At 45.1% G+C, this 14,769-nt stretch overlaps 1 protein-coding gene across 5 annotated transcripts in view; it reads left to right on the top strand.

Annotated features, from left to right (window-relative positions):
• Positions 1–14,769, top strand: part of mapre2 (microtubule-associated protein, RP/EB family, member 2) — a 146,300-nt gene that overhangs the window by 64,041 nt on the left and 67,490 nt on the right. Inside the window, exon 1 of one of the 5 annotated variants that reach the window (XM_070892611.1) lies at positions 2,464–2,561. The exons of the other annotated variants lie outside the window; for them this stretch is intronic. The gene's annotated coding sequence lies outside the window, so the exon portion shown is untranslated. Of the gene's footprint in view, positions 1–2,463; positions 2,562–14,769 lie in introns of those variants that run through there. 5 annotated transcript variants of the gene reach the window in all.

The raw sequence follows: 14,769 nt of genomic DNA, 5'->3' as shown, positions 1-14,769 counted from the left end.
AATTGCGCATGTGCAAACGCACGGCGCATGCGCACAAAAGAAAATCTGCGAATGCACTGTACAATATATTTTTAAAAATAGCAAGTGCGGACTGTGTGGATCACCATTGGAAATCCATAGGTGGCAGAGGTGGATTTGCATGTAGGAAATAGAGCTTCGATCACAAGATGGCTGCAATCGAAGGACGCAAAGAAGTCGAAATGGATGGAGAAGGGGAAGCAGTAAGAGCGAAGAGATTTCTCGCAGAAGAAATTGAGACCCCTGGTAGACTTAATTACGAGTAGGTGGGAAGTTATTGAAAACGAGGGGCGCTGCGGTAAAAAGAAACTTAAACCCTCTGTACTCGCAAAAGTTTGGGACCAGGTCGCAGTCGAGTTTAATGGAATGTCCCTCGCCCTGAGAACCGGTGCGCAGCTGAAAAAGAAGTGGCAGGACCTCTGACAAGCAGTGACTGTAAGTAGTAATTTTTATATTTACATTTGTGGATTTTTAAGCATATGTATATTTATGCACTACAATATCATTTGTAAATGTGATCCGTGTGTGTGCACTTGTGTTCAGAAGGACCCTCTCTAAAAGTTCCATTTTCATCTTTGCAGAAGATGGTATCACAGATCAACTGAGAACGGTCACAAACTGGATGAGGTCCGCCAAGTCGGCTGCAACTAATGGCTGTGGAGCAAAGGATAACGTCCATGATTAAATGTCACAGGAGAAGACCAACAATCAACGCGGTCCCAGTTACCCAACAGAGGGTAAGCCCTGTAAATGGCACTGTCTGGGTTGGTTAAATGTTAGGTACTGCATGTGCTGTCTACACTTCTCCTTCCTTAATGCTGCTAACTTGCCATCTATCTTTTTTGTTTCGCAGAGGTGTTGAGCATCAGGAGGAGACGGAAGGTGAACCTGAAGTTGAAAGAATGTCCAGGAAACCGCTACTCCAGATATTCCAAATCAGGAGAATGATGGGACGCTAGAAGACGTCAACAACAATGACATGGTTACTTTGGAATTAGAGTTGAGGAACCCCTTGAGCATTCCAAGCCTTCTCATAAGTGAGTCAAGCGACGGGACTTTTCTAGGTATCATGTCTGGGGCTGTGGGTACAGGTGTGTTGCAGCAAGCCACACCTGTGAGACATCAAAGGGAGTGTGCACTGTAGACCTGATGCAGAAACATTAGATTCGGAGAACATAGGACATCTTGTGGGGATGAGCGGGGCGAACATCCAACAATCGCGCTTGCTCCTGGAAGCCATTGATTTGGGTGAGGGCAGAGTTAGGGGGACTGTTTGAGCGAGGTCGAGGCGGCAATAGGGGGGCTAACCCAGGCTGTCATTGATGCGAGGATGCTTTCTGTTCTGCACCAAAATCAAGATCCTGAGGATGATAACGAAGAGCAACCCGGATCTTCCACAGTAACTCATTCTGGCTCTGTCCCAGTTGTAAACCAGCAGCAAGAAACACCGCAACGGAAAAAATCCACAAAACCTGAGGTTAAGGGGGACAAGGAAGCAGAAGTATGTAACTCTGGGCACGTGCAGGGGTAGTGGCATCTACTGAGGCAGGATTGGCGCACAGTGCTAAGGAGGAGGATTGATGGCTTGCTTTATTTTTTGGTTGATTGCTTTTTATAAAGTTTGCCACTGTGATCATTAAAGTTTCTAAAGGTTAAGCTAATTACCACTGTGCTGTACAAATGTTGAATAAACATATTTATTTTGGACTTTTAACTTGACTCCTGCACTTCATTTCTTAATGCGCACTCAAACATATAGGATAAAGGAACGGACACAACATGTAAAATGGCCTCAAACCTTGAAACATATTAGTTTAAATGATAGAGGGGCAGGTTCCACTGTTCATGGATCCTAACCTTTTTCTGGGTCACTGATGCATGTAATGCAGGACCATGGTGCATGTATCAGTGACCCTGACCCAGTGTTATGAGATCCATGAACACATTTTTATAGGAACATGCAAATGTAATATGTACAATATATTTGTGGATATTATTGTCCACCTAAGCACTCCCAACACTCCATTTAAACAAAGATTTGTGGTGGGATTATTTAATAATGTAATATCCAGTTTTTATTAGAAATCACTGCTGCCTTACCATGAGCCAGGAGTGTCTTGCACTGTCTTCTGTGTGCAGACCTTCGGCCAAGGATAGCAGTAGCTGCAGTCGAGGAGGAGAAATGGCAGAAGGCTGCCCTTGCTGCTCTCAGAAGAAAACTTCATTTTTCCAGCTTCTTTGGAAAAACCTGGTGAATGTCTCCGAAGATGGAGCTTGGTGGATTAACTTTAAGAATTTTTGAAGATTTTGGTTGATTTTGGGGCCCAGAAACATCGATGGAAAAAGGTTAATTTTTAAAGATTTATGTCCTGAATGCAATTTAACATCGCAGGGGCAGCATTATTGGTAAGTTTTCATTTAACATTTTTATTTTTATACTTACAGGTAATGTATTTTTAACAGCTCTAAAAGTTAAAGTATTAGTGAGCGAGACCATTCGGCTGGGGATAGGAGCAGACCAGCATGGGTTTCTTCAACTGAAGGTAAAGCTTTTTCCTACGGTGGTTATAGGGTCTGAGTGCCAGGTTAAAATTTTTCGCAGGGTGAAAACTTGGCTTTAGGTCCAGAAATGGCGCGGGAACCTTCTTCACAGGTACACCGGCGCCAGAATGTATGGCGCCAAACATTCTGGTGCTGGTAGTACATGCCGGCGTTCCAACACTGGGGAATCTTTGAACTGAGTTTCGGTGCCAAAAAGCTCGCTGGGTGCCGAAAAAAATGGCGCTCAGTGCTGGGGAAAATTTGGGCCCTATTCTCTACTGCTAACCATCTCCTTAAACCCCTCTCCCCTATCTCCGCCACATTTGCCTCCAACAAGTGTGAGGAGCTCATGGACTACTTTGTCTCAAAGATTGAGACCATCCGATCAGCTGCCTCTGCAAGTTCCCTTCACCTAGCCCACAGGACCAAACTTCATCTGAGACTTCCACTTGCCCTAACCCTAAACATAAGAAGAAATCGGAGTAGGCCACCTGGCCCCTCTAGCCTGCTCCACCATTTAATAAGATCATGGCTGATCTGATCATGGACTCGGCTCCACTAACCTGTCTGCTCCCCATAACCTTTTATTCCCATATCACTCAAAAATCTGTCTCTCTCCGCCTTAAATATATTCAATAACCCAGCCTCCACAGCTCTCTGGGGCAGAGAATTCCACAGATTTACAACCCTCAGAAGAAATTCCTCCTCCTCTCAGTTTTGCAGTCAGAATCAGGTGAATTTTTAATGGGGAACAAAGAAATGGCAGACCAATTGAACAAATACTTTAGATCTGTCTTCACCGAAGGATCATTCCCTCAATACCCCTTTCCTGCTTTCTCTCCATACCCCTTGATCCCTTTAACTATAAGGGCCATATCTAACTCCCTCTTGAATATATCCAATGAACTGGCATCAACAACTCTCTGTGATAGGGAATTCGACAGGTTCACAACTCTGAGTGAAGAAATTTCTCCTCCTCTTAGTTCTAAATGGCCTACCCCTTATCCTTGGACTGTGTCCCCTGGTTCTGGACTTCCCTATCATCGGGAACATTCTTCCCGCATCTAACCTGTCCAGTCTCGTCAGAATATTTGTTTCTATGAGATCTCCCCTCATCCTTCTAAACACCAGCGTATAAAGGCCCAGTTGATCCAGTCTCTCCTCATGTCAGTCCCGCCATCCCTGGAATCAGTCTGGTGAACCTTTGCTGCACTCCCTCAATAGCAAGAATGTCCTTCCTCATATTAGGAGACCAAAACTGAACACACTATTCCAGGTGAGGCCTCACCAAGGCCCTGTACAACGGCAGTAAGACCTCCCTGCTCCTATACTCACATCCCCTAGCTATGAAGGCCAACATACCAGTTGCTGCCTTCACCGCCTGCTGTACCTGCATGCCAACTTTAAATGACTGACGAACCATGACACCCAGGTCTCGTTGCATCTCCCCCTTTCCTAATCTGCCGCCATTCAAATAATATTGTGCCTTCGTGTTTTTGCCCCCAAAGTGGATAACCTCACATTTATCCACATTATACTGCATCTGCCCACTCACCTAACCTGCCCAAGTCACCCTGCAGCCTTTTAGCGTCCTCCTCGCAGCTCACACCGCCACCCAGTTGAGTGTCATCTGCAAACTTATAGATATTACACTCAATTCCTTCATCTAAATCATTAATGTATATTGTAAAGAGCTGTGGTCCCAGCACTGAGCCCTGCGGCACTCCACTAGTCACTGCCTGCCATTCTGAAAAGGACCCGTTTATCCTGACTCTGTTTCCTGCCTGCCAACCAGTTCTCTATCAAATGACCTGCTCCTGCACCTAATTTCTATGTTTCGAGGTTTTAAATGGGCAGCCTCTTATTCTGAGACTATGTTCCCTGGTTTTAGTTTCTCCAATGAGTGGAAATATCCTCTCCGCATCCACCTTGTCAAGCCCCCTCATTTATATTTTTCGATAAGATCACCCCTCATTCTTCTGAACTCCACTGAGTATAGGCTCAACCTATCTTGATAAGTCAACCCCCTCATCTCTGGAATCAACCTAGTGAGCCTTCTCTGAACAGCCTCCAATGCAAGTACAGGTTGAACCTCCCTTATCCGGGACCTGACCTGTTCTGGATAAGGGATTTTTCCGGACGAGGGGTGGTCATGTTAAATTGGATGATACAGATACTGAGCAAGGGGATACGGGGTTGGCTGGCTTAGGGCTGGGAGTGTAGCAGAGAGATTATGGTGGTTGGTGGGGGAGGGAGTGGATCGTGGGGTCAGGCCAGTGATTGCGGGAGCCGGCAGCGAGGAAGGACTTCAATTTGTTCATGTCGGAGTTCTGCGCATGCACTGTCTGGTGGCCAGGGATGGTTCCAAATAAGGGAGTTCCGGAAAAGGGAGGTTCAACCTGTATATCCTTCCTTAAATAAGGAGACCAAAACTACGCAGTACTCTAGGTGTGGCCTTACCAAAACAGGACTTCTCTGCTTTTGTACTCCATCCCCCTTGCAATAATGGCCAATATTCCATTTGCCTTCCATATTACTTGCTGGACTTGCATACTAACTTTGTGTTTCATGCACAAGAACCCCCCAGGTCCCTCTGTCCTGCAGCGGTTTGCAATTTTTCTCTCTCAATTATAATTTGCGCTTTTATTTTTCCTGTCAAAGTGGATAACCTCGCATTTTCCCACATTATGGGCCCAAGTTTTCACATGATTTGCGCCCGATTTTTAGGAGCAACTGGTGGAGAACTGACTATCTTAGAAATCGCAATTCTCCTCTTTTTCTGCAGTTCTAGTCAGGTAGAACAGTTCCACTTTGGAACAGAATTTTTTCTTCAAAAGGGGGCGTGTCCGGCCACTGACGCCTGATATCAAAGTTTCCACAGTGAAAACGTACTCCAAACTAACTTAGAATGGAGCAAGTGAAGATTTTTGTAGAACTGAAAAAAACCTGTTCTACACAATAAAAACAAAATCAGGCGCAGGTTACAAATTAGGCGTCCAGAACGGGGGGGGGGGGAAGGGAAGTCATTAAATTCTATAATAAATCCTTATTTATACTTATACAAATATTATACAAATAAATCCAACCTGAATAAACATTTATAAGCAAAGAAAAGATTAAATAAACCATCTTCCTACCTGTGTGCAAGTGCTTCAGGCAGGCCTTTCGGGACCAAAGGCTGAACGCACCGGCCCGAGACTTCGGGCAGGGCCCGTCCCCAGCACGAGAGAGAGAATCCAGTGCGGCGGGGGGGCAGAGCGGGAGTCGGGTCGGGTCCGATCCGGAGGCGGCGGGGGAGAGGGGAGCGGGTGTCTGGTCTGGTCGGGGGCGGGGGAGAGGGGAGCGGGTGTCAGGTCTGGTCGGGCGGTGGGGGTGAGAGCAGGAGCTGGCCGTGGGAGGAGCCTTATTCACGCAGCCCCAGTGAGGCCATTCGACCAGGGCTCGGGGCTGCGTGCTTCGGGCCCCTCCCACACAGTTTCGGGCGCCTGGAGCTACTGCACTTGCGTGCCCACTGTAGCGCGCATGTGCAGAGGTCCCGGCACTGTTTTCAGCGCAGGGACCTGGCTCCGCCCCCCCACAGCTCGTGCTGCGCTGCGCCGAGGACCTGCAGGAAAGTGGGGAATACGGAGGATTTTTTTAGGCGCACTTTGTGGCGCGAAAAACAGGCGTCCAGGTTGGGACTGCGCCGTTCTAGGCGCATGTGGAAACTTGGGCCCTATACTCCATCAGCCAAATTTTTGCCCTCTCACTTAGCCTGTCTATATCCCTTTGCAGATTTCTTGTGTCCTCCTCACAATTTGCTCTCCCACCCATCTTTGTATCATCAGCAAACTTGGCGACATTACACTCGGTCCCTTCATCCAAGTCATTAATATAGATTGTAAATAGTTGAGGCCCCAACACCAATCCCTGTGGCACCCCACTAGTTAGTTTCCCAACCGGAAAATGACCCATTTATCCCAACTCTTTTCTGTTAGTTAGCCAATCTTCTATCCATGCTAATATATTACCCCCAACCCGTGAACTTTTATCTTGTGCAGTAACCTTTGATGTGGCACCTTATCGAATGCCTTCTGGAAATTCAAATACACCACATCCACTGGTTCCCCCTTATCCACCATGCTCTTTACATCCTCAAAGCTCCAGCAAATTTGTCAAACCTGATTTCCCTTTCATTAAAAACCATGCTGACTCTGCTTGATTTGAATCATGTTTTTCCAAATGTCCTGCTACTGCTTCTTAATAATGGACTCCAGCATTTTCCCAATGACAGCTATTCGGCTAACTGGTCTATAGTTTCCTGCTTGGTAGATTACAACCAAATGCATCCACTATCTCTGCAGCCACTTCTTTTAAGACGCTAGGATACGAGCCATCAGGTCCAGGGGACTTGTCTGCCTTTAGTCCCATTATTTTACCAAGTACTACTACTTTAGTGATAGTAATTATATTAAGTGCCTCCCTCCCCTTGATGATCCACTATTGGGTGTTTTTAGTGTCTTCTACCGTGAAGACTGATACAAAATATTTGTTCAAAGTCTCTGCCATTTCACTGTTCTCCATTATTAATTCCCCAGTCTCATCCTCTAAGGGTAGCCACTCTTTTTTATGTACCTGTAGAAACTCTTACTATCTGTTTTTATATTTTGTGCTAGTTTGCTTTTATCATCTATTTTTTCTTTTTTTTGGTCATTCTTTGGTGGCTTTTAAAATTTTCTCTGGCCTCCCACTTGTCTTGGCCACTTTGTATGCCCTTGTTTTCAATTTGATACCATCCCTTATTTCTTTAGTTGGCCACGCTTGTTGGTAAAGCATAACCATTCCTTTTTGAAACCTGTGCTGACAACTCCATTATATTTTCAGTTTCTAGATGTTTTTCAATTACATCTTTGAGTAAAGTTTCCATTATCTTTCCTACCACTAACGTTGAGCGAATTGGTCCAGTTCCCTGGATTTGCTCTATCTCCCTTTTTACATATAGGAATCATATTAGCTGTCCGCCAGTCCTCTGACACTATTCCCTTTTTGTAATGACTTTTTTTATAGACAGGTTTTTATCCTCCAGTTTGATTTAATTTAGCAATTATCTTATCCCCTCCCCCTTATATCTTAAATATCCATCATTTTGTTCTATTGTATTGTCATGCCCACCTTGTCAGTCTCCCTGTTTAAAAACAATTTAATATTTCTGCCACTTCACTGTCATTACCTGAGAGTTTACCTAGTGCATCCCTAGTCTATCCTGAATTTTCTTGTTATTTATGTGCTGTAGTATACTTTATTAATATTCCCTGATAATTTAATTTCATAGTTCCTCTTTGCTTAATTTTTTAAACATCTTTCCTAAACTTTGTATTCCCTTTTGTTGTCATCTCTTTATTTATGTACTTTGAGTCGGCCTTTTTCTTCAATTACAATTTTGCCCATGTGCCTTTATTCATTCATGGTATTTTATTATTAGCTAGTGTTTTTATAGGAATATATTTAACTCAAACTCTCGATCACTGTTTTAAATATTTCCCACTGCTCTATCTCATCAGTCAATTATTTTTTCCAGTTTACCTTCCCTAGTTCCATTTTCATCCCCTCAAAATGAGCTTTTTTTTACAATCTACTACTGTGGTTTTTCTGTCTTGTGTCTTAATCATTATGTTAAACCTTATGTTATAATTGCTGTTGCTTAGATGTTCCCCCATGCTTACTGCTCTTGTCAGCTCTGGTTCATTTCCCATTACTGGATCCTGCAGTGATTCCTCTCTGGTTGAGCTTCTCTCGCAATGAATACGAAAGGAGTCCTGCACACAGTGTAAAAGCTTCATTCCCATTTAGAAAAACAGGTGCAGGAGTAGGCCCTTCGAGCCTGCACCGCCATTCAATAAGATCATGGCTGATCATTCCTTCAGTACCCCTTTCCTGCTTTCTCTCCATATCCCTTGATCCCCTTCACTGTAAGAGCCATATCTAACTCCCTCTTGAATATATCCAGTGAACTGGCATCAACAACACTCTGCGGCAGAGAATTCCACAGGTTAACAACTCTGAGTGAAAACATTTCTTCTCATCTCAGTCCTAAATGGCCTATCCCTAATCCTAAGACTATGTCCCCTGGTTCTGGACTTCCCCAACATCGGGAACATTCTTCCTGCATCTAACCTGTCCAGTCCCGTCAGAATCTTATATGTTTCTATGAGATCCCTCATCCTTCTAAACTCCAGTGAATAGAGGCCCAGTTGATCCAGTTTCTCCTCATGACAGCCCAGCCATCCCTGGAATCAGGCTGGTGAACCTTTGCTCCCTCAATAGCAAGAACGTCCTTCCTCAGACTAGGAGACCAAAACTGAACACAATATTCCAGGTGAGGCCTCACCAAGGCCCTGTACAACTACAGTAAGACCTCCCTGCTTCTATATTCAAATCCCCCAGCTATGAAGGCCAACATACCATTTGCCGCCTTCACCACCTGCTGTACCTGCGTGCCCACTTTCAGTGACTGATGAACCATGACACCCAGGTCTCATTGCACCGCCCCTTTTCCTAGTCTGCCGCCATTCAGATAACATTCTGCCTTTGTGTTTTTCCCCCCAAAATGGATAACCTCTCATTTATCCACATTATACTGCATCTGCCATGTATTTGCCCACTCACCTAACCTGTCCAAGTCACCCTGCAGCCTCTTAGTGTCCTCCTCACACCGCCACCCAGTTTAGTGTCATCTGCAAACTTGGAGATATTACACTCTATTCCTTCATCCAAATCGTTAATGTATATTGTAAAGAGCTGGGGACCCAGCACTGAGCCCTGTGGCACTCCACTAGTCACTGCCTGCCATTCTGAAAAGGACCCATTTATCCCGACTCTCTGCTTCCTGTCTGCCAACCAGTTCCCTATCCACGTCAGTATATTACCCCCAATACCATGTGCTTTGACTTTGCACAACAATCTCTTGTATGGGATCTTGTCAAAAGCCTTTTGAAAGTCCAAATACACCACATCCACTGGTTCTCCCTTGTCCACTCTGCTAGTTACATCCTCAAAAAATTCCAGAAGATTCGTCAAGCATGATTTCCCTTTCATAAATCCATGCTGACTTGATCTGATCCTGTCACTGCTTAACAAATGCGCTGCTATTTCGTCCTTCATGATCGATTCCAACACCTTCCCCACCACCGATGTCGAGCTAACCGGTCTATAATTACCCGTTTTCTCTCTCTCCCTTTTTTAAAAAAGTGGTGTGACATTCGCTACCCTTCAGTCCATGGGAACTGATCCCAGAGTCGATAGACTTGGAGATTGATCACCAATGCATCCACTATTTCTGGGGCCACTTCCTTCAGCACTCTGGGATGCAGACTATCAGGCCCCGGGGATTTATCGGCCTTCAATCCCATCAATTTCCCTAACACAATTTCCTGCCTAATAAGGATATCCTTCAGTTCCTCCTTCTCACGAGACCCACTGTCCCTTAGTACCTTCGGAAGGTTATTTGTATCTTCCTTCGTGAAGACAGAACCGAAATATTGGTTCAATGGTCTGCTATTTCTTTGTTCCTCATTATAATTTCACCTGAATCCGACTGCAAGGGACCTTCGTTTGTCTTTACTAATCTCTCTCTTATATTTATAGAAGCTTTTGCAGTCAGTTTATATATTTCCTGCAAGCTTCTGCTCGTACTCTATTTTCCCCCTCTTAATTAAACCCTTAGTCCTCCTCTGTTGAATTCTAAATTTCTCCCAGTCCTCAGGTTTGTTGCTTTTTCTAGCCAAATTTACATGCTTTTTCCTTGGCTTTAACACTATCCTCAATTTCCTTTGTTAGCCATGGTTGAGCCACCTTCCCAGTTTTATTTTTACTCCAGACAGGGATGTACATTTGCTGAAGTTCATCCATGTGATCTTTAAATGTTTGCCATTGCTTATCCACCGTCAACCCTTTTAGCATCGTTTGCCAGTCTATTCTAGCCAATTCACGCCTCATGCCGTCGAAGTTACCTTTCCTCAAGTTCAGGACCCTAGTTTCCGAATTAACTTTGTCACTCTCCATCTTAATAAGGAATTCTACCATGTTATGGTCACTTTTCCCCAAGGGCCCTCGCACAACAAGATTGCTAATTAGTCCCTTCTCATTACACAATACCCAGTCTAGGATGGCCAGCTCCCCTGGTTGGTTCCTCAACATATTGGTCTAGAAAACCAACCATAATACACTCCAGGAAATCCTCCTCCAACGCATTGCTACCAGTTAGGTTAGCCCAATCAATGTGTAGATTAAAGTCGCCCATGATTACTGCTGTACCTTTATTGCACACATCCCTTATTTCTTGCTTGATGCTGTCCCCAACCTCACTACTACTATTTGGTGGTCTATACACAGCACCCACTAGCGTTTTCAGCCCTTTGGTATTCCGCAGCTCCACCCCTACCGATTCCACATCATCCAGGCTAATGTCCTTCCTTACAATTGCATTGATTTCATATTTAACCATCAACACCACCCCGCCTCCTTTTCCTTTCTGTCTATCCTTCCTAAATGCTGAATACCTCTGGATGTTGAGTTCCCAGCTTTGGTCCCCGTGATGCCAATCACCGTATCCGTTGACTGCTATCTGCGCAGTTAATTCATTCACCTTATTCCCAATACTCCTCGCATTGAGGCACAGAGCCTTCAGGCTTGTTTTTTTTAAACACACTTTGTCCCTTTAGAATTTTGCTGTAATGTGGCCCTTTGTTTTTTGCCTTGGGTTTCTCTGCCCTACACTTACTATTCTCCTTTCTATCTTTTGCTTCTGCCTCCTTTTTATTTCCCGCTTGTCTCCCTACATAGATTCCCATCCCCCTGCCATATTAGTTTAACTCCTCCCCAACAGCACTAGGAAACACTCCCCCTAGGATATTGGTTCTGGTCCTGCCCAGGTGCAGACCGTCCGGTTTGTACTGGTCCCACCTCCCCCAGAACCGGTTCCAATGCCCCAGGAATTTGAATCGCTCCCTGCTGCACCACTCTTCAAGCCATGTATTCATCTGAGCTATCCTGCGATTCCTGCTCTGACTAGCACGTGGTACTGGTAGCAATCCTGAGATTACTGCTTTTGAGGTCCTACTTTTTAATTTAGCTCCTAGCTCCCGAAATTCGCCTCGTAGGACCTCATCCCGTTTTTTACCTATGTCATTGGTACCTATATGCTCCATGACAACTGGCTGTTCACCTCCCTTTTCAGAATGTCCTGGACCTGCTCCAAGATATCCTTGACCCTTGCACCAGGGAAACAACATACCATCCTGGAGTCTCAGTTGTGGCCGCAGAAACGCCTATCTATTCCCCTTATAATTGAATCCCCTATCACTATCACTCTCCCACTCTTTTTCCTGCCCTCCTGTGCAGCAGAGCCAGCCATGGTGCCATAAACTTGGCTGCTGCTGCTCCTCTCTGATGAGTCATCCCCCTCAACAGTACTCCAAGCAATGTTTCTGTTTTGCAGGGGGATGACTGCAGGGGATCCCTGCACTACCTTCCTTGCACTGCTCTTCCTGTTGGTCTTCCATTCTCTATCTGGCTGTGGACTCTACCTGCGGTAAAACCAACTCACTAAACGTGCTATTCACGTCATTCTCAGCACCGTGGATGCTCCAGAGTGAATCCACCTTCAGCTCCAATTCCGCAACGCGGTCCGTCAGGAGCTGGAGGCGGATACACTTCCCGCACGTAGTCGTCAGGGACACTGGAAGTCCCTGATTTCCCACATAGTACAGGAGGAGCATAACATGTGTCCAAGCTCTCCTGCCATGATTTAACCCTTAAATACACTTAAATTGGCAACAACAATGCTAAAAGTTACTCACTGATATCGAAGAGAAAAAAGAAAAACTACTTACCAATCACTCATCCCCTTGGCTGTGACGTCACCTTTTTATATCATTGTACTTTTTTGCCTTCTCCGTGTAGCTGCACAAGCACGCCACTCGCCGACCCCGGACTCGCGCCTCTCGCCGACACACCTCCCAACTGCTGCCGCGTTGCGCCTTTTATCGGCCTCTTGCCGACCCCGGACTCGCGCCTCAGCGACCACGAACTCCCGCTGCCTCTCGTGGCCTTTATAGGCCTCTCGCCGACCTTGGACTCGCACCTCTGTGACCACGAACTCCCGTGGCCTTTATAGGCCTCTGCCGATCCCCGGACTTTCGCCTCCTTTCCTTACCTCTTGTCAGTTTATTTGGGGGAGTGGGGGGTAGTTGAAATTTCCCATGATTGTTATTGATTTCCTTTACTGATCTTTTACTGATTTCATAGATTTACTTCTAGTTCTTCCTCCACTTCCCTTCCACGATTCGTTAGTCAGTATAATACCCCTATTAAGGTGATCAATCCCTTTTCCTCTGTCTAAATCCAGATGGATTCTAATTCTATCTTAATGTTAGTTATATCCCTTTTATTTTCAACTCCATTACATTGTGTCCAATTAGTACAGCTAGCCCACCCGCCTGTTTTCCTTCCCTATCCTTTCTAAATACATTGTAGCCTGCAACATTTAACTGCCAGTCCTGTTCTTTATGTAGCCATGTTTCAGTTACCCTACTGCATCTGGCTCCTCGCTATGAATTATTCCCTCTAGTCCCCCCATTTTGTTTCAAATAGTGTGAACATTGCTGTACAGAGAATTTAATTTGTTTTTAATTTTTCCCCTCATTTTGTCATTTTATACTTGTGTTTTTAATAACTATCTGTTTACTGACCATTAGTTACCCTTATTCATTTCCTTGATCTAACATTTACACTTTTTATAAAAAAAATTAAAATAAATAAAATATTTTATCTTCAGATGTGCTATTTCACTCGACCCCTGCCCCCGTCTTAGAAGTTTAAAGTCCTATCCACAGCCCTTTTTACCCTGTCCACTAGGACACTGGTTCCATTCCGGTTTGAGTGGAGCCTATCCCAGAGATGCAGTTCCTTCCTATCCCAGTACTAGTGCCAGTATCCCATGAAATGGAACCCCTCCTTCTCACACCAGTCTTTCAGCCATGTGTTCACCTTCCTGATCTGTCTATTTCTATGCTAATTAGCATGTGGCTCTGGTAGTAATCCACACGTGAGGTCCTTTTTTTTTTAAATTAAAATAATTAGTCCCTAACATCTGATTCCCTCAGCAGGATCTCCTCCCTTTTCCCAATGTCATTGGTCCCAACGTGGATCACGATAACTAGATCCCTCCTTTTCCAAGTTTCTCATGTTGCTCAGAGATATCCCTTACCGTTGCACCAGAAAGGCAACACGCCCTCCTGGACTCTTGGTCATGACTGCAGAGGACATTATCTCCCAAATTTTTCGAATACCCTTTCTATTCTGCACCTTCCACTTGTACTGCCTCCTGCACCACGATTAGCATTCTGGCCATCCTTCCATGAGCCTTCATCCTTATCCTTGCAGGTAGCAAGTACATTGTACCTATTGGATAGGACCAGGTGTTTGCAGGACCTCCTTCTCTGCCTCCCCTAGGTTCCCCCTACCCTGCTGACTGACTGTGCTTTCCTCTGAGGTGTGACTATTCTGGAGAAAACTATCCAGATATTCTTCTCGCTCCCTTTGTGGTGTTGTGTCCCTAACTCTCACACCAGCTCAACGACTGACTCAAGGCAGAGACATTTCCTGCAAATATGGCAATCCAGGACAGTCACATTGACCACAAACACCCACATATCTCCATTCTGTTACACAGCCTGTGCTGTCATCTCTTATTTATTAGTTAGCAATAATTTATACCAGAACGAATAGAATTACTTGAGGTCTAATATTAATCGACGCCTCTGACATGTTTAAGCCTCTGCCTTCCTCCAAGCATTACCTCCAGCCTCTGTCTGGGCTCTGGCTCTGCCAAACCTGGCCCTGATGTCAACACAAATTGCCAGTTTTGGGTTTCTATCTTTGCTCCCTTCAACCCCATCCATGTTTAATCTGTACCACTGCTTTGGGGGTGGTGGTGGTTCAACAACTTGTGATGTCCTTCTGGCCTCACTAAGCCTGTCCAACCTGCAAATTTAAGCCCATCCTTGCTCCTTGTTACCCGCAAAAAATATATTTTTCAGTTAAACTTCGGGCCTTGAATATTACTCTCTCCAATCCTGCCCCAGCTCACTTTGTTCTGATAATGCATAAAGTCTCTGGTCTCTAGTCCTGTTCAGCATCTTTCTCCACTGTTCACAGCCTTTGATTTTTTTT

Source organism: Pristiophorus japonicus, chromosome 1, assembly GCF_044704955.1.
Source record: "Pristiophorus japonicus isolate sPriJap1 chromosome 1, sPriJap1.hap1, whole genome shotgun sequence".
NCBI classification, from domain to species: Eukaryota; Metazoa; Chordata; class Chondrichthyes; family Pristiophoridae; genus Pristiophorus; species Pristiophorus japonicus.
This window is presented reverse-complemented; position numbering and strand designations above follow the sequence as displayed.